Source organism: Mobula hypostoma, chromosome 23 (genome assembly GCF_963921235.1).
Source record: "Mobula hypostoma chromosome 23, sMobHyp1.1, whole genome shotgun sequence".
In the NCBI taxonomy this organism is placed as follows: domain Eukaryota; kingdom Metazoa; phylum Chordata; class Chondrichthyes; order Myliobatiformes; family Myliobatidae; genus Mobula; species Mobula hypostoma.
Genome location: NC_086119.1, coordinates 37,958,965 through 37,982,990, shown reverse-complemented (window position 1 = coordinate 37,982,990; position 24,026 = coordinate 37,958,965). Strand labels below are relative to the sequence as shown.

The following is a 24,026-nucleotide window of genomic DNA, read 5'->3' as shown; positions in this document are numbered from 1 at the left end:
TGCTGAATGTGGCTGCATGTGCGTGCGTGCATGCGTGCGTGCGTGTGCGTATAACTGGAGATAATAGGGTTCTCAGGGCTCTCCCTGTTCTATGTACATATACGTACCTTTTGGGGTTGGTTGATTCTTGGGTTCACATTCATGTAGAGTATATTAACCTGCCTCAATGTTTACTAGCCTTGAGAATACAAGGCCCATGTAGTGAAATTTTAAGTAAATAGGCACAATGCCACACCTTTGGTTCCTTGTTTGTGCTATATTTGTTTAAGAAAAATTATACCACTTTATTCAGACATATTTATACACATTTATAGATATATATATATACACAAATATCTCCATAAACCAATATAAAAGCACAAAGCACTGAAATAGATGCAAATATATCCCTTCCACATACATTTAGTCAGACACAATATACACACTTTCTACATTAGATCAGATTTTCATTTCCCTCCCCCACCATCGACTATTATTTCAGAAACAATGCCAACATCAACACATATTGAAATGGTGGTTTACTGACATCACTCAGTTCCAATCAAATATACTGGAGTATTACAATGGACCTCCATTTTACACACTCAAATACTCCAGGCAATTGTTGATACGGAATTGATCAATAATTGCCTGTTCCAAATTTCTCAACCTGTTTTCTGTTGCTATCCATTCCAGTCCCACATTAGGATCCCTCTCACTCCCTCGGCTGCTCAGCACACCTCCCTGCTGATCAAACCCCTTGGTAAATTTAATAGCAGTATCTGAGATTATGATGCCATAAATCAGCAGCAAGGCTAGTTCATTTGGATTTCTTACAATGCAGCAAGCTTAACAATGAGATAATGAGAGAGTTCAGCTAGAATATCTTTGAAATCTCAGCATGGGCTAACACTCTTCCCTGGCATGTTAGTGAGTTTTTTTTTAATGCTGTATTCAGTATGCAATGATCCTCTGGGGTGTGGAGTAGGCAAGAACTATCCATGCATGCCTGGTACCTCTCAAAAATTACAAACCCAAACTTTTGGCCCCATTTGGACCTGGCTTTATAGTGACAATGGTCCATCACTCCTGTTAGTCAGAAAGCCCATTTGCCAATGAAGACCAAAGCCTTACCAGAAAGGCAGTAAGAACCTCGTGAGATAAATTGTTCTAATAAACAAATCATACTTCAATAAGAATCATGCATTAGTTCGGAATGTAGGAATCTCTGACCCGATTAATCTTCCTTCCATCTTCTGAGTGGTAATTAACACCAAAATGAGTGAAGGGGCCTGAGATTCAACTCAATCAGCTTCCTGCTGACTGGAAGGACATAGACAAAAGTTCAGACAGACATATATAACAAGCAGGATATTTTCCAGGGCCACACAGTGAATTGAGATGAGGTACTAAATACACAATTATAGCAAGAGCTGCTTAGCCATCACACCTCATATTTACTCTTTCTTGAATGTGCAGTTCCATGCTATATCTTGTTCCACAGGAAGCAATGTCACTCAGTTCGTTGATCAAGAGGTCAGGTTTCTAGTGTTAAATTTAGTAGTGAATGACCCTGCAGTTTATCGCTCAAGGATACAGCATCAGGTGGACTTTCTACCAGGGTTCAAAGAACAAGCACCAGCAGTAGGTGGGATTTTCCTCTCCCCAACTATAGGACATTGACACGTTTTTAATTGCATTTTATTTTGTGTTTTGCAGACTCCTGCAAAGCCATTACAATGTCAAAATGTAAATTAAATAATTATCCAGGAGTCTAATCTATAATTGTTAACAAAAACATATTTCCTTTTAGAATATGTAAAGCAATCCATGCACACAGTTTCAGTTTAAAAAGATCAAGCAACTTCAACCGCCTTAGATCTTATGGTAGCATAGCATAGGGCACCATGGTAACATAATGGTTAGTGCAACGCTAATTCAGCTCAGGCCGTCTTAGTTCAGAGTTTAATTCCAGCGTCCTCTGTAAGAAAGTTTCCAGTGTGTGGGTTTCCTCTCATAGTCCAAAGACGTACTGGTTAGTAGGTTAATTGGTCATTGTAAATTGACCTGTGATTAGGCTAGGGTTAAATCGGTGGAATGCTGGGTGGCATGGCTGGTGGGCCCGTGCTGCATCACTAAATAAAAGTTAAAATAAATCTTTTCTTCAGGCAGGGTGTGTAAATACCAGAACAGTATCTGACATCAAGCTCAGTCAGTGCATGGCAGCTGACTGCCTCCAAGCTTTTCTGTTCAGCTTGATGCTCATCGACCAATAGAACCAAATGCAATGCTGCCGAGAGGGAAAACTTGTTGGATAAAGCAAGGTTTAAAATTGCTTCTACTTTACTTCATGGTGACATCAAGATGAACCAATGGATATTTTTGTTGTGAATTAGTCACTCTGTGACATGTCTACCTCAGACAGTTTCGGTGACAAGATCATGACACTGAGTGATAACATCACCAGACAACATCATTCTCATTAACATACTGGCATTATGATGTTATGCTACAGAGTGCTCACAGAAATGCTCTAACCAGCCTGAACATACATACATTAATGGGATCTGCAACGCTGCTCTGGTTAACAGACTCCAAAGACCTGAGCAAGTCCAGGCTAACACTACTGCACAGTATCATGGCTATTCAAGATTGTTTAATGTCATTTGCAGAGTAAAGAAGAACAAATTAATTGCTACTCCAGATCCAATGCAGCATTAAAAAAACACAAACACAATAATAAAACATAATAAAAATAAATACATAAGAAAGCTGAACTACATGGATCGACTGCATGTCCGTAAAGTGACACTAGGCACAGGAGTGTCTGTATATAAGGTGACTAACAAGAAATTATAAAGTAGTGGTGGTGGGGGGGTGGGGTATGGAGGGTTACGTCAGTGGGTGGAGGTGTTGATTAGCCTTGCTGCTTGGGGAAAGTAACTGTTTTGGAGTCTGTTGGTTCTGTTGCTACGTAGCCTCCTCCCTGATGGGAATGGAACAAACAGTCCACAGCGGGGCGGATGACGGGATCCTTCAATATATTACTGGCCTTTCAGTGTATATGTCCTCGACGGTGGTTAGGCTAGTGCCGGTGATGCATTGGGCAGTTTTGAGTTCCTGTTGCAGATCCTTCCCGTCCGACGCACTGCAGTTTCCGTACCACGCAAAACAATATGAGTAGAGATGTGTGTAGTCTTTCAAAGGAAGACACTTTATCAGCAGCCCCATCTGGCTTTGCATAGATATAAAAAATCCCTTTGTATTATTTCCAAAGGGAATAGGGCCTGACACTTTCTCTGGAATTTCAGCTCCAAACCAATGTTACTGAGGAGATGCATGAGCACATTGGGTACTGTGTTGCATGTGATATTTCCTGTATTACCTTCATAACTACACATTAATATTAATTAGCAGTAAAGTGCTTTGGGATGCCTGAGGTATTGCCACGTATGTATGTGCAAGTTCTTTCTTTTGCAACCTAATCTTGGAGAAGCAGCACAATCAGAATGCTCTCCTGAGACTAGCAACATTGCAAAAGCAGCATGAATTGCTGGTTTCAATTACTTAAAAGATCAAAGGAAGTTCATTCTCCTGATTTAATCAACATACTGTCCCTTTGATCTGAAAGATTAGTTGTATTCTACTTGGACATTATGATTGACAGATATGTGGAAGTGTTATTTTCTGGATATTCTATGTGGCATTCCGCACATTTATACAACGAGATTGCAAGATTGAAATATGTAACAGATACCGTTACAAGTGAAAACACAGTTATAATGAAGTTCGATTTTGTCTCACATTCCTCCGGTGGCAGCTGGAAAATGCTCAAATGTATATTAGCCTCCTGCCCATTGTGCTGAGAGGTACAATGAGTTTGACACTCAGATCTTCAGAGGAGATATGCAAAGTCCAGAACTGAGCCATTGCCAGAGTTGCTCTGAGCTGTAAATGCAAAGGTCCAAGGCAGGGGTCGGCAACTTTTTTGCCTCTGTGGGCCGGACCGCGTATTAATGAGCGGACGGTGGGCCAGAGAAATGCCATAAAATACTTAAAATATGGGAATTATCCATTTAAATATACCCAGTTATGTTTTGCCTCAAATTAATGAATAACGCATGCTAGAAAATTATTTGTGCTCAACCAAGAGTGCCAATTAGTAATCAAAGAACTCAGTTTAGTCGCAATTTATTTCAATCAAGGCATCCTTTGAATCTATTAAAAGGACACAAAGAATCTTTAAACATAAAACGTATGAACATGATGCATTGAATGGTGGTAAATTAAGTATAATAAAAAAGAAAATTTTAATGCAAACAGTCGATAAATCACTGTGAAACTTGATGCTGTTTGTTGCTTGAAAGCTTCTCAATATTGGGTGTCAGACTTGTTGATGCCAAGAGCAAGACATGATCCAGATGGGCATCAGTCAAGTTTCCCAGCTTGCTCAATGAAGAAGTAATCTAGTGTCCAAGTGTCTTGGAAATTTCGGCACTCAGTGTCTACCTTCCTGCATTTTGAATCCATTGCCATTGGAATTTTTTTCTTCGATTCTATTTTGAAACGCGAGTTATTCAACAAGTATCATAGCATATGTAAATATCTGGATATTTAGTGTGGATTTCTTGTTAAAACACAGTGACGCTGTTTCTGTTTACAAATTTGGACGATCCCATCTGAAAACCTGTGTGTGCACGGAGAGGATCTAATACGTATTAATAAGGTCATCTGCCTTCCCGTCATTCGTATATACCAGTGTTTGGTTTGGAACAAAACAGAACCTGTGACCAGTGTAACAAGACGCCATGCATGTCCATCAGTGTGGTCGCGTGAAACACTCAGAATAAGGAAAAATCGCTCGTGGACCGGATAAGCATAGTATCTAGTATTTGCTCGCAGGACGGTCAAAATACCTTCGCGGGCTGGATTTGGCCCGCGAGCTGTAGATTGCCTACCCCTGGTCCAAGGCATGCATAGGTAGCTCTATCACAAGGTATCAGAGATTGCTGTTAATCATTCAAAATCTAGAATTTATTCACTCAAACGTTTGATGAATCCTTCTAAATGCACAGTATAAAATTAAAATCAAAGCGCTCAATTTATGGTGGTACTTATTAAACACAGTTGCAAGGGTAATCACCCTATTAACAATTTTCTCCTGTTTCTATGATTTACAATACTCTTCCAATCTAAATAAACAACACTTGCCTTAATTTGTAAATCTGAAGTGCTAAAAACAATGGTCATTGCTGTGCAATGTGCTTCAATACAAAGTACAAGACTTACTTAAATACATAAGTACCTTGATCAGAGCTAGAAGGGACTAGCTTTGATTAAATTAACTCCACGATGAAATACCAAGTAATCATAATAAGGTGAGGTAATCTGACACTTGAATAGGCAAATCCATTGTAGTCAAGCCATCAATCAGGCTCATTAAAGAAACACCAAGGCATACTGCAGCTACTAGACACCGCAATTCACCTAGTAGTCTCAAACTGTAGAGTGTTTCTGTTTATACAAGCAAAGGAGCTTTTCACCAGTGAAATTCTTGATCAGCTTGTTTAAACATCAACAATGCATATTTTGGAGGGTCCCAAGCCTTTATTCTTTGACCTCTGAGGATGCTCTCTGGACTTTGGCTTTCAGCTTTACCTTGTTTTGAAGAGAATTTGTGGACTTCAAAGGTAAAACACACATCCTTCAACTGGAGTTCCAACTAGATTGCTGAGAGAGCTGACAGTACATTTTGTGTGCAAAACCCAGAAGACAAATAAAAATGAAGGTCAAGAAAATGGGTTACTAAGAACAGAGTAACTGTTTTGCCTGAGGTATAGGAAAGGTAACCTCAGTTCACAGTGAGAAAAATCTTTAAAAGAAATAAATTGTATCAGCTTTTCTGAAATGAAAGAGACAGTTTTCACTGAGGTCCAAAACCCAAGCCCCTCTATAGTGTGCTACTCTTGAGGTGAAGCCGCACATTGCAAATATCGACAGCAAGAGGCTAGTTGAAGGTCATCTGGAAGGATGTTTGACTCAGGGCACTTGAAAGGGAGGTCATGTGGTTGGAGCCAAGAGGTGATTTCATGGTCATTTAACAAATCAAAGACTCTTAATATTGTAAGTACAAAAATAAATTCAAGATACAATCTTAGTTTTGCTTCACAAGAAAACCACAGTGTGCATATTGAATAGAAAAAGAATCAATTCAAGAACATAGTCTGCTTTTAAACAATTAACAGTCTTCTTCAAAGGCTTCAAAACATTTGAAGAAAACAAGATCTCTTTGTGTTTGCTGTTAGACTGTAAACTGCACTGGGATTATCTCAGAACTCAACTCTTTCATTTTCTAAATGTTGATCAGTTAAAAAAAAACAAAAAACAAACTTCCAGGGCTTGCCTTTCTTTCTTTTCATCTCAGGTAAATATTGTTCCAGAACACTACATGTAGGTGTTTTCTACACCAATTCTATTTTCAAAGGTTGCTCTGTAAAGTTATTAGTTCCTTCATGTCTGCACTGCAAAACCTGCAAAACAATAAGTAAACAGAGAGAAAAATAATCATTCCAATATATTTTTAAGTGCTGGTTTAGCTTGGTTCATAGCACCTAGTGAGACCGGAGCACACTGCCTAGGTTAATGCAATTATAAGGGCTACTGCCTAAACAGTAGTTCTACCAGTGTGTTCAATTGGATACCAAAGACCTTGTCAGTTGTCATTCTCAGATGGTCAATGTTACTACTCAAAATTACCCCATCAAAAGTTTAAAACAAAATGCACTGTAACTGTTTTGCAAATGTAGTTGATAATCTATACCACTTTTAGGGATTTTGAGAAATGTAATACATAAATGCAGTTCTTTTCAGGTTGCATATTACTCATTTTTAAGTTAAGTCAGGAGGTTTTTAATAATTTTGGTTCCATTCTGTAATCACAAAATCAGATTTAATATCACCACCATTATGTCGTGAAGTTTGTTCTGGGTGATGGGGCCCTTAATGGTGGATGCCGTCTTTTTGAAGCATCACTCCATAAAGATGTCCTGGATACTATGGAGGCCAGTGTCCATGATGGAGCTGACTAAGTTCGCAACTTTCTGCAGCTTCTTTCGATCCTGTGCCGTAGCAACCCCCCCGCCCCACCCATACCAGACAGTGAATGCAGACAGTTCAAATGCTCTCCACGGTACATCCGTAGAAAACTGTGAGTGTCTTTGCCGAGATAACAAATCTCCTCAAACTCATAATGAAATTTAGTCGCTGTTGTGCCTTATTTGTAACTGCATCGATAAGTGGGGCCCAGGATAGGCCCTCAGAGATGTTGACCCCCAGGAACCTGAAATTGCTCACTCGTTCCTCTTGTGATCTGCACAGACTGTGGTCTTCTGGTGAGGAAGCTGAGGATTCATTTGCAGAGGGAGGTACAAAGGCCCAAGCTTTGGAGTTTTCGATTAGAACTGTAGGAATGATTGCGTTAAACAATGAGCTGTTGTTAATAAACAACAGCCTGACATAAGTATTAGTATTGTCCATGTGATCCAAGGCCACATGAAGACCCAATGAGATTGCATCCGGTGTAGACCTATTGTGGCAATAGGCAAATTACAGTGGGTCCAGGCCCCTGCTGAGACAGGAGTTGGCTCTAGTCATAACCAACCTCCCAAGGCAATTCAACCCTGTGCTACTGGATGATGGTCGTTAAGGCCGCTGTAGTAATGGGAAATTGATTACGTCTTCGAGCACACCAGCCAAATGGTAGGCACAGATTTTCAGAGCCCTGCCAGGTACTCCATCGGAGCCTTGCAAGGGTTCACCCTCTTGAAAGACAATCAGTTTGGCCTCCGAGACAGACATCAGAGAGCCACTGGGTGCTGCAGGAATCCTCATAGCTGTAGTTCTGTTCTCCCTTTCAAAGCGTGCATGCAACTTTAGCAGAGAGCACTATTTATAAAGAAAATGACTAAACAATATGCAGCTACTTCAAAAAGACTAGTGAATGAAGTCATTTTCTGGGAAGCAACACTAAGTCATCCAGATCACAAAGCTTTGAAATCAAACTAGCAGATGCTGTAAATACCCAGTAGGTCAGGCAACATCAGTGGAGATGAAAAACAGAGTTGGCGTTACAGTTTGATGATCTTTGATCCAGACAGGAATTGGAACCTAAGCAACACACCAAAATGCTGGAGGAACTCAGCAGGCCAGGCAGCATCAATGGAAAAGAGTACAGTCAATGCTTCGGGCCGAGACCCTTCAGCAAGATCCTCTTGATTTCAGTAAGGAGGACTGTAAAGTACATATCTAATCAATGAGATGCTGTTTCTCATGTTTCACGGGATCAGTCTAAGAGCTCAATGATACAAGGTCAGATTGGAAGTGAGAAAAGGAATGTCAGGCAACTGGAAGCACAAGATTCTCCTTATAGAGGCAGTCCCAGAAATTTGTGTTTGGTTTCTTATATTGTGAGCAGTAAACCAAATTGGAAATACAGTACAAGTGAAATGCTGATTCACCCTGAAGGAGTACTCACACTTGGATGGCAGGACAATGCAAAAAGCTATGTGATAATTCTCCTGTGGATGCAATGGGAAGATGTTGTGAGAAGAAGAATATATGCTGTCGGAGATCTAAGAGTAACTCAGGGACTTTTGGGGGGGTGGGGTGGGAACAGTCCCCTCCAGATTGCCAAAAGGGAAAAAAGAGGGGAAGATGTACCTGGTAGTGCTGTAACATTGATGGCAGAAATTACAAAGAACGGTCGGTTGAAGAAGGTAGCTGGAGGCTGGCGGGATCCACTCTCACAGTGAACAATATCTCCTTTAATCACTGTCTGGACTCACAAAGCTCCAGGTTTGATATATGGCTTGCAAAGAGTTAAACCAATCTCAGCACAGCAGTGCAGTGGGTGATTTTTGCTGGGAGGTCTTGGCACAGTACTGTACTTGTCAACGTGGAGCGGAGAGCGCGTTTGTAAGTCTGGCGGGAGCAAAGGATGTTGGGAATGCCGAGGGTGGAGCACTGCGAGAGTGGGGTGGGACAAGTGGCGGAGAAGGAGTGCGCAAGGGGGTGGTGCTGGTGCAGACACACACAGCCCTGAGACACCATGCAAGGTCATTTGGCTCCAAACAATTGGTTTATTGATAATTACAGAATGTCTCTCTGGTGCTTCCCTCTCCCTCCCTCCTCCCTTCCCCTTTTCCCAGCCATGATCCCCCTCTCCCTCTGCCTTTCCACAAAAGAGACCCATATCAGAATCAGGTTTCTCATCACTTACATATGTCAGGAAATTGTTTTGTTTTGTGGCAGTAGTGCAGTGCAATACATAAAATTATTGCAGTGCTCTGCAAAGGTCTAAGACACCCCAGCAATCTATATACACATGTGCTTAAGACTTTTGCACAGTACTGTACCATCTAAATTAACAAGACAACGACTCTATTAGATTGAGTTACATCGCTATCAAACCCCACCCACACAGAAAAACATTTTGGAAGTTTAAAAAATCAAGCACTGTAAGCCTTTAAGTCAAAGTTTTACAGGTCACCATAAACGTAACAATCTCACTGCAAACCAGTCTTCCAAGAGAGGTGTGGTAAACCATGTATATATGTTGTAACTGGGTTACCTGTCTGGACACACCCCTCTGCGGACTGCCCCTGTGGCTCCTCCCACAGAATCCTGTATAAAGGTGTTTCCCTTGCCCCTCCCCCTCAGTCCGGGGGCAGACACTCACTGTGGAGGTCGTATTGTACAGCGAATAAAAGCCTTTCAGTATTTTACCAAACCTCAGTCTTTTGGAGTAATTGAAGGTGCTTCAATTTTATTCGCTGTACCCTTCAAGGCCCTGAAATTCGGCACTCTGCAGTAGAGAAAGAGGCCCAGGCCATAGTGGAAGCTATAAGGCACTGGAGGCACTATCTTGCTGGCAAAAGGTTCACCCTGCTAACTGACCAGCGCTCAGTCGCATTCATGTTTAATAATCAGCAGCGGAGCAAAATCAAAAATGATAAAATTCTGAGGTGGAGAATCGAACTCTCCACCTACAACTATGACATCATGTACAGGCCTGGGAAGCTCAACGAGCCCTCCGATGCCCTATCCCGGGGAACATGCGCCAGCGCGCAGATCGACCGGCTATACGCCCTACATGTAGACCTTTGCCACCCGGCTTTTCCACTTCGTGAAAGCCCGGAACCTGCCTTACTCCCTTGAGGAGATCAGGATGATGACCAGGGACTGCCAAGTCTGCGCAGAGTGCAAACCACACTTCTACCGACCCGAAAAGGCACCACTCATCAAGGCCACCCGCCCCTTTGAGCAACTGAGTGTTGACTTTAAGGGCCCCCTTCCCTCCACCGACCGCATGTGTACTTTCTTAACGTAATTGACGAGTACTCGCCGTTCCCCTTCGCCATCCCCTGCCCCGACACCATTACGACGTCAGTTATAAAAGCCCTGCGCAAGCTCTTCACTCTGTTCGGATACCCATGCTATATCCACAGTGACAGAGGGTCCTCGTTTATGAGTGACGAGCTACGCCAATATCTACTGGCTAGGGGAATTGCAACCAGTAGGACCACGAGCTATAATCCCCGGGAGAATGGACAGGTAGAGAAGGAGAATGGCACAGTGTGGAAAGCCACACTCTTAGCCCTCAGGTCAAAGGGACTGCCGGTCTCCCGCTGGCAGGAGGTCCTTCCCGAGGCACTCCACTCCATCCGCTCCCTGTTATGCACAGCCACCAATGCCACCCCTCATGAGCGGCTCTTTTCTTTTCCCAGAAAATCGACCACTGGAACCACCCTACCATCTTCGCTGACGTCCCCGGGGCCAGTGCTGCTCCGGAAACATGCGAGGAGCCATAAATACTCCCCGATAGTCGAGAGGGGTCACTTCATGCGAACCCCCAGTATGCCTACGTGGTTTTACCTGATGGGCGGGAGGACACGGTCTCCATCCGCGACCTGGCGCCCGCAGGAGCTCCGGGCCCCTACCCTGAACACTTCGTGGTGACTATTGACCCCGTACCCACCAATGTATGTACCTACGAGACACCGTGCACTCCAAACCCTATAAAGACACCACACGACACTCCCATACCGGGCGCGACGCACACGCGCGAGGGATTAACGACGCCTAACGTGAAGTCAGGCCGGAGCCAGCATAACCGCCATCGCCGGTGCTACGTAGATCACAGCGACGGACTCGACCGCCTGATAGACTTAACCTGTAAATATACTTCTTGTAAATATTGTCAGTCACTTCACCCCGCGGGACTCTTTTTTAAAAAAAGGAGGGGTGAATGTGGTAAACCATGTATATGTGTTGTAACTCGGTTACCTGTCTGGACACACCCCTCTGCTGACTGCCCCTGTGGCTCCTCCCACAGAGTCCTGTAGAAAGGTGTTCGCCTTGCCCCTCCCCCTCAGTCCGGGGGCAGACACTCACTGTGGAGGTCGTATTGTACAGCGAATAAAAGCCTTTCAGTATTTTACCAAACCTCAGTCTTTTGGAGTAATTGAAGGTGCTTCAAGAGGCAAGCACCTTACAGAACCTGAAGCTATGATTGCAAATCCCTGCCAATCACACTGTATTTTTTTAGAAACTGCAGTGTTGTCTGGCACCTGCAAGAATGGGCCAGAATAGTAATGATCTTGGTGTTCAGAATCAGAATCAGAAACAGGTTTAATATCACTGGCATATGTTGTGACGTTTCTTAACTTGGGGACAGCAGTACAATGCAATATATGATAATAGAGAGAAAAAAAGAATTACATAAAAATATATATAATAGTTAAATTAAAAAATAGTAATGCAAAAACAGAAATAATTTTACAAAGTGAAGTAGTATTCTTGGGTTCAATGTCCATTTAGAAATCAGATGGCAGAGGGGAAGAAGCTGTTCTAGAATCACTGAGTGTGTGCATTCAGACTTCTGTACCTCCCTGCTGATGGTAGCAATGAGAAGAGGGCATGTCCTTGGTGATGGGGTCCTCTGTAATGGATGCCGCCTTTCTGATGCTCCACTCCTTAAAGATGTCTTAGATACTACGGAGGATGGTAGCTGACTAATTTTACAACTTTCTGCAGTTTCTTTTGATCCTGTGCATTAGCCAACAGCCCACCCCACCCCATCCATACCAGACTGTGATGCAGCCTGTAGGAATGCTCTCCATGGTACACATCTGTAGAAGATTGAGTGTTTTAGCTGATAAACCAAATTTCATCGTTGGTCATTACATTTCCTGGAATACCTCAGAGAGTGCTCAAATTACACCATGGAGTAAACATCCAAGAAAATACCCAAAATATCAGGCTGAAAAGTACAAAACAATCTGTTTCTTTGCAACAGCTGGTCATAAAGACCCTTAGTACAAACTGAGAAAGCAACTTTATGATTCCGCTCTGTATGAAATTATGTTGATATCAAAACCATCTGAGAATGAATGCTACGATTTGCTGACTGAAACATAAAAATGTGGCAAATCAATGAATAATAAATAATATACTAAAAATTCAAAACATCCTGGGTGGCAAAATTTCCTTAAGTAAAGACATATGTGTAAATGTCCTGCTCCAACAATGCCCTTGACACAAGCGAGGACGTTGCATGTTGAAAATCTGGCAATAAGCCATTATCGGATCAGAGGACATTCTTTTGTTTCTGAGCCATTGGAAATCAAAGGCAGTCTTTGACCATTTGTTCTTAACATTGATTTCCAATCAGAACAGTCATCCGTGGAGTCTGTACCTATGAAGTACAATTGTGCTAGGTTTCAGGTGGGAGATGTACAGAACAAGAACATAACTGCATACCTCCATGTCCCTCAGAGACCCTACTATCTAGAAATCTGCTGATACCCCTGCTAAATGACTGGGCCTCCACACTCCTCCAAATTCTAAGAATTAACCATCCTGTGAGTTCCCCCACACAGACCTGAATGGCCTATACCTTATTTTGAAATGGTGATCCTCAGCGTTCCAGATTGTTCCAGATGGTTTTGCCTGCCAAAGCAAAATTTAAAAAAAACTAGTAGCTTTGATCTCCTGGCCTAAAACCAGCATTGTTTCATCAAGCCGCTATATATTTGCAGTAAGAGGTACAAATGGCTATGTGGTGACAGCAATGTTGTCTAGTAGCACTTACATCCACTGTGATGAAGTGCTTTGAGAGATTGGTGATGGAACATATCAACTCCTGACTGAGAAGCGACTTGGATCTGCTCCAATTTGCTTACCACCACAAACAGGTCAACAACAGATACCATTTCATTGGCTCTTCACTCAACCCTGAAAACATCTGGACAGTGACAATGCATACATCAGGATGCTCCGCATTGACTATAGTCCTGCATTCAATTCTATCATCCCCTCAAAACTAATCAATAAGCTTCAAGTCCTAGCCTCAATACCTCCTTGTGCAACTGGATCCTCAATTTCCTCACTTGCAGACCACACTCAGTTCGGATCGGAAACAGCCTCTCCTCCACAATCTCAACAAAGAGAAAATCTGCAGATGCTGGAAATCTCGAGCAACACACACAAAATGCTGGAGGAACTCAGCAGCCTAGGAAGTATTTATGAAAAAAAGTAGAGTCGATGTTTCAGCTGAAACCCTTTGGCAGGACTCGTGGGGCCTGGTAAAACTTTGTTCTGCTTTGTAAAGTGACAATGGATCAGTTTCATTACAAGGTCCCAGCTGCAAATGACACTGACTAGAAGGGTGGACTGACAAGAAACCATCAAGGTTAAATCCAAACTCAGTAAGCGCAGGATGAGTTTCTGCCATTTCACAGAGATCCACACAGGACAGGTTAAATTGAGCATCAGCATGGATGAACAGCTCAGTCTTCTCAGCTCAAGTTGGTTTTGAAGTGCATGGAACAGGATATTTGGAGAAACTTAAGAGGAGCTTCTTACCCTTACAAAACTACTGTTTAAAATATTTTGGAGACTATAATGCAGTGGATTCTGATTGATTGGGCCATCGGTTAATCGGAGCAGCCATTTACTTGGGACAACTCTTAAAGAACAAAAACTAACCAAGAAAATAGCCAGGATTCCCTTTGGTAATTTGGGACACGCTGCTGCTTAATTGGGGCAGTAGACCATTGCCAAACAGTGACTTAACTAGCCTCAGGCACGTGTGCTTGTGTGGCCTCCATAGCTGCCTATGGCAAAGAATTCCACAGATTCACCTCTCCCTGGCTAAAGAAATTCCTCCTCATCTCCATTCTAAAAGAACACCCCTCCATTCTGAGGCTGTGTCCTCTGGTCTTCGACTCTCCCAGCAAACATCTGCAGATTTTCTCTTATCTGTGATAGGAAACACCCTGTCCTTTTATGTTGGAGCAAAGGGCCTAGTTGTCTGGATTGAAATTCGCAAAACTATTGAATGTTTTGTATTGACCAGGGCAATTTTTATATTATCTTGTATAGTCACCTAGAACTTAAGATAAAATCATCTATTCATTACCAGTATCTTCACTTAAGGTGCCTATTACACAACTGCCTCCGTTATTCATTTATTTATTGGGATACAATGCGGAATAGGTCCTTCCAACCCTTCAAGCAACTCTGATTTAACTCTAGCATAATCACGGGACAAAGAACCTAATAATGGGTATAGAACCTTTGCTAGATTTTACCAACATATTCCAAAACTGGACATCTTTGGACCGTGGGAAGAAACTGGAGCACCGGAAGAAAACCCAGGCATTCTACAGGAAGAACTTACAGACTCCTCTGAGACCATGCTGAAATTGAATTCCGACGCCTGAGCTGTAGAAATGCAGCAACAACCGCTACGCCACCGTAACATAGTCAATTGCATTTGCACAGCGGCATCTACCCCAGGATTCAAATCAGCTCTGGAGGTATTATTCCTGCATGACCAATGACTTGCAGGGTCAGATAGATCAATTCAATTCATGGAACTCAATCGACTTTCACTGCTACCCAATTAGAGCCCTAGACCCCAAAACATTAGCTCTAATCATCCAACATACATCAAAGTTGCTGGTGAACGCAGCAGGCCAAGCAGCATCTATAGGAAGAGGCGCAGTTGACGTTTCAGGCCGAGACCCTTTGTCAGGACTAACTGAACTCACTCTTCCTTCAGTTAGTCCTGACGAAGGGTCTCGGCCTGAAACGTCGACTGCGCCTCTTCCTATAGATGCTGCTTGGCCTGCTGCGTTCACCAGCAACTTTGATGTATGTTGCTTGAATTTCCAGCATCTGCAGAATTCCTGTTGTTTGCGCTCTAATCATCCCCCTCCTTTCACAGATTTCCTTCTTTCCAGTGGTTACTTTGCAACCAAAGTCCTAATCACTACTCAAGTCATCTACAGGCCAACTCCAAGTTCTGAATGCCTGACTTGTGGCTATCCTTATAAACAAAAAAGCTTCCAAAATAATAGTAAATTGAAAAATCTGACATATACACAGGGCAGACCTAGTTTACTCTCTCTGCCCTCATTTAGTAATTGTTCATTTTTTTTTTAGTTTTATGTGCATTTGATGCCATGTAGTGAAGGTTTGGTTACAACAGAGTGATATTTCTGGTGTGTATTTTCCAATGTACCAACAAAATTTCAGTAGGGTCAATTGTATTCATTTATAGGCTGGCCCATGTGCAAGTTAGAACCAGAGATTGAGCCATAAACCATATACCACATAATAATGGAGCAAAAACCAAACTACTTACGATTCCAATATTTGCAGACTCTTATGTCACTAAGGATGAGGTTTCAGGGTACTTGGAGGCACATGATAAAATAGGCCAAAGCCAGCGTGGTTTCTGCAATGGAAATGTTGACTGACAATTCCCTGAGGAAAGAAACATGCATTTTTGACAAAGGAGAACCAGTGGTTGTTCTTTTCTTGGATTTTCAAAAGGCCTTTTCCTGTAATACTATGGGCTCTTAATATCTGGTTTAGCAACCTCATGTGCGACACCTTGTCAAAAGACCTTTGTCAAAAGGCCGCACATGAGACTGCTACACCAGGTAAGAGCCCATGGTATTACAGGAAAGATTCTAGCATAGATAGAAGATTGGTGGACTGGCAGGAGGCAAAGTCTGTGAATAAAGGAAGACTTTCCTTGTTGCCTGCCGGTGACTAGTGATGTTCAATAGAGGTCGGTATTGGGGTCCCTTCTTTTTACCTTGTATGTCAATGACGTGGATAATGGAATTCATGGTTTTGTGGCCAAATGTGCAGATGATACGAAGATAGGTGGAGGGCCAAGCAGTGTTGAGGAAACAGGAAGTCTGTAGAAGGACTTAAGACAGTATAGGAAAACAGCCAAATAAGTGGCAGATGGAATACAGGTAAGGAAGTGTATGGTCATGCAGTTTGGTAGAAGGAATAAAGGCTTAGACTATTTTCTAAATGAGGAGAAAATTCAAAAAATCAGTGGTGCAAAGGGACTTGGGAGTCCTTATGCAGGATTCCCTAAAGGTTAAGTGTTCATTTGGAGGGGGCTAAAATATAAAGGATGTAATGTAAGGCATTGGTTAGACCGCACGTGGAATTTTCTGAGCAGTTATGTTCCCTTTATCTAAGAAAGTATGTGCTGGCAGTGGAGATGGTCCAGAGGAGGTTCACAAGAATGATCCCGGGAACAACAGGGTTAACATATGAGGACTGTTTGATGGCTCTTGGCCTGTGCTCACTGGAGGTTAGAAGAATGTGTGGGAGGTGGGGTGGGAACCTCATTGAAACCTATCAAATATTAAAATGCCTTGATAGAGTGAACATGGAAACTGTGTTTCCTGTAGTCGGTGAGTCACCAAAGGGCATAGACTCAAAATAGAAGGACACCTCTTTAGAAAAGAGGTGAGGAGGAATTTCTTCAGGCAGAGGGTGGTGAATCTGTGAAATCTATTGCCACAAAAGGCTTTGGAGGCTAGGTCATTGAGTACATTTAAAGAGGTGGTTCTTAATTAGTAAGGGTGTCAAAGTTAGAAGGCAGGAAGATGTGGTTGAGAGAGATAATAATTCAGCCATGATGGAATAGCAGAGCAGACTCAATGGGCTGAATGACCTAATTCTGCTCCTATGTCTTACTGTCTTACTTTTCACCTTTTAGCTTGCCTCCACCTTCTCCCACACCTGCCATCATCTATTCTCTATTTTCTTCTCTCCTTATCTACTTCCACCTATGATCCACCACCTGCTGTCTCAGAACTTCACCCTCTTCCCCTACCCCCACCACCCCTTACCTGGCTTCATCTTCCATAATCCCCCTTCTCACCTGCATCTGCAAACCCCTTTGTAGTGTATTCAATATTTCAGTAATATTTGAGGAATATTGTAAATATATTACCTCAGGGTGGAGGAGCAACACCTTATATTCTGTCTGGGTAGCCTGCTACTTGATTGCATGAATATCGATTTCTCCTTCTGTTTAAAAATATTCCCCTCCTTCCCCGCTGTAACCTTTTACCTCTTCTCACCTGCCTATCACTTTCCCCTGAGTCACCTCCTCCTTCTCCTACAGCCATTCTCCTCTCATATCACGTTCTTTCTTCTCCAACTTTTGACGTTTCCCACCCACCTGTTCATCTATCATCTACCAGCTAGCCTCTCCTCACCTCCCCCCACCTTTTTATTCTGGTGTCTTCCCCCTTCCTTCACAGTCCTGAAGAAGTATCTCAGCCCAAAACGTCAACTGTTTAGATTCATTTACACAGATGCTGCCTGACCTGCTGAGTTCCTCCAGCACTTTGTGCGCATTGGTTTGGATTTCCAGCAACTGCAGTCTTTCTCATCTTTGTAAATATATTGTTTGTTTACATAATTCATTATGGGCTATATGAAAGAACTACGTGAACGGTGTACGTCATATACGAGCACCTCACTTTAAAAAAAAGAAAGAAAGACTAAGTAGGCTAGTATCCCAGCTCCTGTGCAAAACATGGCTCCCTTCCTCATCCCTTTTTATAATGGCCATCTCCATTCTACACGCTCAGTCCTAGTGTAGGGTCTTATCCTGAAATGTTGACCATGCCTCTGCCTCCATAGATGCCACTTAACCCTTTGAGTTCCTTCAGCAGCATGTTTTTTTGCTCCAGTACAGCATCTACAGTCTCTTGCATCTCCACAAAATGGTGAATATTGCACATTGCTTTGAGCAACGTCAACTCGTTCCCATAATAGGCGTGCTTTCTGTCAGATTGGTGATCAGGGAACAGCTTTGGAGCTTTGGCGATGGTTGAAAGGTTTCAAGTAAAAGCAATTAGAGAATACAAGTTAGGTCTGATGTTTCTGTTCAGAGATTCACAAAATCTATTAAAATCTGACAGGCGGCAGTAGCAGGATTCACCTACGTGAATGGCGTACTTCTTACAAATATATATATAAAATTCCACTACCTCTAACCATAATTTGCCAAATGCATTGCTTAATAACGTAATGGAGCAAGATCAATACAATTAATTTATACCAGGGCTCAAGACTTAATTGCAATCTAGCCTGATGGGAACTATAGCTTCTTTCCTATTCTAACCGCAGGGAGTACAATGCCACTTAATTCAGTATAGTGGCGGAACAATGTTACAGAATACAATTCTCCAAGATTCAACGTACTGTATGAGCCACTTGAAAATTTTACTCAAGTGTACTGAGTGCAGAAAAGCAGAGACCCTGCAATTCTCAAGTGCTCTTTGATTTAACTTGTGTATGTTCAATACAAACAGTAGGGAAAACAATGTAAGTGCACTGACATCCACTCTACAGTGTGAGATAAAAACTTCTTCGTCTCATCTACAAAACTGCACATCATCCTACCTTGGGTTGTGCCTGTTACACTTCAAGCTTGCCCTTACTTGCCGAGTTCTTTTATGTCGGCGTGTAACTCGCATATGTTTGATGCAGTACCAGGTAGATCATACACAGAGCAGCTAAAGCAAAAGACCAAATGCATTCATTCACACTGAACAGAAACAATATCATATTACAAGCAGAATTTTGATGTTAATTAGGAATTTTCTCACTATTTCAGTCATGATTTCGCCCTTAATCAAAAAAAAGCTGATTAACTGGTTGTTCAAATCACTGAGGCAAATTGCAAAATGACATTACTATATTATATTATATTATATAACAATCACAGCATTTCAAAGGAATTTCTATGCATGAACCACTAAGATATTTAATGAGATAAAGCCTTCTGTAAGGGAAAACATTCCATTCAAAACAAATCTCAAAGCCCCACTAACACAACTGCTCTCCATGCTTTGTGTTCCTCTTTCTCAACACAATGCATTGCTTTTTCTGTGCAAGTTGCATGCCCTCCTGTGTAAAAAAATTAAAGCCTAAGAAAGTTTAGTTTCTCGTAAATGCACATAGCTTAAGTATAGGGTGGACTGGAGAAGGATATAGGTGTATAAACAGCTTTCATTTGCAAACAGTTCCTTGCTCCTGACGTCAATATGAACAATCTTTTTTAAGGTTATGTTTTGCCGCAAGGTTGGGACAAATTATTACGCAACAATCTTGAGACTCATCTAAAGAGTTTGCGCTGATTAAAACACTGTGGGGTAGTGTTTTGGATTTGGTCCAATTAATAATTCTGGTGCAAATTTCTGCTCCAACCCATTTTAGTCTTGCAAAATGAAGTATCTGCCACAATGCAGTGCCACAGGCAGTGTGAGAACTTGTCTTTTAAAGGAAGTGTTAGGTCATTGATAGAAGTGGAGGAAAATACATTTACTGCAAAGTATTTCATGCACAATGCTAATCCATCAGTTTTGAATAATCTAATTATAAGGTAATGAAAATGTAAACATTTTCCAGTCAGTTTGGATTGCATTAGACATTCATTGGTAAATATAAAAATACTTTCAAACAGCCTTATGGCAAAAAAGATCAAAATCCTGTAAATAGACTCAATGAAATCAAATTCTCAATGGGGATTAAATCTTCTGGGTGTGTGACCAGAGTTGCGGGCAGGGACAGCTTCAGGGAAAATGCTCTTAAAATTGCTGCAAGTGACAGAACTCTATGCACTGAACATGACTCATATTCAACATTGTAGGATATTTTGCTCAAGTTGGATAGCACCATTGACCAGAAGCTCCAGATCCACGTGTTTCCTATTCAAATGGACTACTACTCATTGTAGAATTGAAGCTGACAACATGGTTGTTCCATGCTCAGCAGACTGATTTTCCCCAAGGATAAGTTAATTACTATTGAGATAACTTAAGGTGTGTGTTCTGTCTGTCTACGGTGGAGAAGATTTCCAGTGAGAAGCTAATCATAGAATAAAATACAGGCAAGCCTTTCAGGCGTACGTCAAAGTTCATCTTCTGCCTATCCATTCTAATCCAATAACCATGCTCAGTTCCTATATCCCTTTATCAACCTTTTCTTCAATCACCTACCTAATCAGTTATTAATTGATGAGATCATCTGAGTTTAATGATACTTCATTCCATAACCCCATTTGATCCTCGAAAATGTACCTACCATTCTGGTGTAATTTTATTTTAATATATTTAACTCATTTTAGTCCATTCCATTCTATCTTTTTTTTGTCTTAATTGTAATCACTACCAAATTAGCCCATCATCATGTCTAACTAATTTTAAAGAAACCCATTTTTGAAAAAAAAACCATCTTTGTTTATTGTTCTTCATGGCAGCACTAAGAGTGATGTGTGTTGCAACATCATGACATCATCTCCCTCATCTGGAAAGAGAACATGTCAGGGGATTGCAAAAATATCATTACCATGACTATTCTGAGGGAGATTTCTGATTACATAATTGCAGAGAGATCTTTCTCTGCCTGCTGCAGGGAAAGCCATGCAAGAATCCTCCTCATCCCACAGTTACTTCCAGAAACATTATATGGATCCCAGTCATCAAAACACACAAGATTTTCATTGTATGGCAAATCTAAGTTCAATACAGAGAGTACTAACCACTGTATATGGTCTGAATCAACCTTATAAAAGCCTCAAGCTCTGTCAAACAAAAGGGATCATGGCGAACTTGATACGTAGTTCTAGGAAGTATATTTTAATTCCATGTCTACCACATGATGGCATGCAAAATGTGATCCTAACGAGTCTGGAAACAGTCTGGGATGAGCAAGGCTACATCATTGCTCCAATCTTCTTGAACTTCTTGCTCTGTTGCATCTCACCCCAATGTGCTTCCTGCTACAGTGGAGTTAACACAATCAATTGTTTATCCTTTGATACTTGGACCCTAGATCAATCTCAGAAATTGAGTTACACTATAGAGATGTTTGCATTTGTGCTCATTCTGAGTTCCAAGTATCTTCAACTTCTTCACTGGGACTTACAGAGGACAAAGGTCCTCTGCCAATCTACTCCTGCTGCACGACACTGTGCCCTGACAACCACGACCCACAGCAAGAAAACGTGGGCTGGGTCCCATTGACTGGGAGCTACATCTCAGTGAAGGCACATGTTGCTGCTTTAAAACTATGCTGCCATTAGAATTCAGAAGGCAAAATTAGATCGCATAGATGTGAAAGGAATAGAAGAATGCTTTGCTTGACCCAAATAAGCCAAATTAATACCTTAGATTCAGACACAAATTCATTTACAGCTAAATTATTAGTTAAGGACTGGACTAACAAAATGGGTCTACCATAGATTCACTGGCAGGAAATAGACAATGATATATGATGAGATTATATGAAAGATATACAGTATATTAAAATATATATACTTACATATACAGTACTGTGCAACATTCTTAGGCATATATAGATAGCTAGGGCGCCTAAAACTTTATCATAATGCTGTATTTGTCAACATGGAGCAGAGGGGGAGTTTGTAAATCTGGTGGGAGCAAAGGATTTTGGGAATGGTGAGGGTGGAGTGCCATGGAAGGGGTGTGGGACAGGTGGCAAAGGAGTGCCAGGAACAGGGAGTAGCACGAGTGCAAACTCGCGCAGCCCCGAGACACCAGGCAGGCCATTTGATCCCAAACAATTGGTTTATTGATCGTTACAGAATGTCTCTCTGATACTTCCTGCTCCCTCCACTCTCCCTTCCCCTTTTCCCAACCATGATTCCCCTCTCCGTCTCCTCCCATTCTCAGTCCACAATAGAGGCCCATATTAGAATCAGGTTTATCAACATTCACATATGTCATGAAATTTGTTTTTTTTTTAATATAGCAGCAGCACAGTGCAATACATAAAAAGTAGCTAGAGTACTGTGCAAAAGTTTTAGGCACCCTAGCTCTATATATCTAAGACTTTTGCACAGTGCTGTATATTTTAAGGATAGACATATAATTAAAGGGTATTAGTAGTAAATTTCAATTGGCTTAATAACAAACACTGTTTCTCACAAAGTTGCAAAGATTAAAGTTTGTGAAACAGTTGAATATATTAAAATTCCTATCATACATTCACTTGACATTCATAAGACTTCCCACTGGGAGGAGGAGTGTCTATCACAGGAAGAAATTCACAAGCTGGGATGTTAGCTCCTTTCATCTCTTTTGCCCAGGGCTGAGAACAACTAATTTGGTATAGACACCAATAATGCAAGATCTCTGGCTTCATACAGTTTGATTGTGCAAACCCTTTGGTGATCAGATCTGCATGGATAACTGAGAAGCTGGTGCACATTCTGAATCATTGCCTGGGTTTCAGTGATGAGCGTTGGGAAATACAAATAGACTTGGGCCTTTTAGACACACAAAGCCGATCCTTCATTCTGTTAAAATCAAAGCTGATCAGCATCAGACCTCTGTTTGTTCACCAAGATATGATTTTCAACAGTCAAAGGAAATACCTCACATTACCACATCATTAACTGGAGCTGGGATTAATTATGGTGACACAAGGGACTGCAGATAAATAAAATGGAGCACAAAATCAACTGCTGTTGGTGGAACTCAGTGAGTCAGGCAGCACCTGTCAAGGCAGAGGGATGAATGTTCCAGATCACAACCTTGCATCAAGACACGAGATTAACTATATCAGTGTTGGTTCAATAACAATAATTACCCATGAGACAGAAAGCTGGGGGGGTTCAAGTCCTCAAACGCCAACTAAAAAACACAGGTTGATAACCTTGCGCAATGGAGGTTAGAGGTAACAGTTTTCAGATAAAACATCGAACAAGGACTCTTCACTACTTCCAAAAGAACCCGGGACACTAATTTCAAAGAATAAGAGAGTTCCCCACTTTGGATAATGTTTATTCTTCAACCAATATTCACAAAGCAGATAAACTAGTCATTTTAACATTACTATGGGAGCTTTTTACGCACAAAAAGAATGTTTTACATCTAATATATAATTTCAATTATATGATTAGTTGTAAAGCCCTTCAGGCCATCTTGCAGCCCTGTAAAGTTCCTTTCATTAATTTGGAATAATTGGCAATGACTTACAGGGGTAGCAATCAGAAACAGGAGGAAGCCCATAAATACTAAGTCAGTCATTACTTAGCTTGATCATACTGGGCCTCCTCATCGTTTGTGCAAAACCTCAGTCTGTCAAGACCATGTGGTATCTGGTGTGCAACAGTAACTTAGATGAACAGAAACCACATAGGAGCAGATTCCATTCATCTGAATCGGGCTGGAAGGAAGTCATCCTCAATCCTGGATGACTGCCAGAGAGAAACAGAGAAGAAAAAAGAAAAAGGAGGGAGTGAAAGAAAGAGGGAGGGAGCGAGGGAAAAAGAGGGAGGGAGTGAGGGAAGGGGGAGGGAGAGAGAAGGAGGGAGGGAGGGAGAGAGAGAAGGAGGGAGAGAGAGAAGGAGGGAGAGAGAGAAGGAAGGAGGGAGAGAGAGGAGGGAGAGAGAGGAGGGAGAGAGAAGGAGGGAGGGAGAGAGAAAAGAAAAAAAGATATTTTTTGTGGAAAGGATTGGTTTTGTTTTGAAAGTATTACTCTCTGTCTATGACTACACAATTTATTACTTTCACAAGCCACCAGTTGGCTCGCCTAACAATGGACAAGGTCAATCATTCTGGAGTGAGGCAGTTACTATCATCTTCCTGCACAGACAGGTATGATGCATGATCACATGTGATTCCATT

General features: G+C 41.8%; 1 protein-coding gene across 3 annotated transcripts in view; it reads right to left on the bottom strand.

The window, feature by feature from the left end:
- Window positions 1-24,026, bottom strand: part of LOC134336722 (E3 ubiquitin-protein ligase RNF43) — a 231,887-nt gene that overhangs the window by 107,723 nt on the left and 100,138 nt on the right. The gene's annotated exons all lie outside the window — the stretch shown is intronic.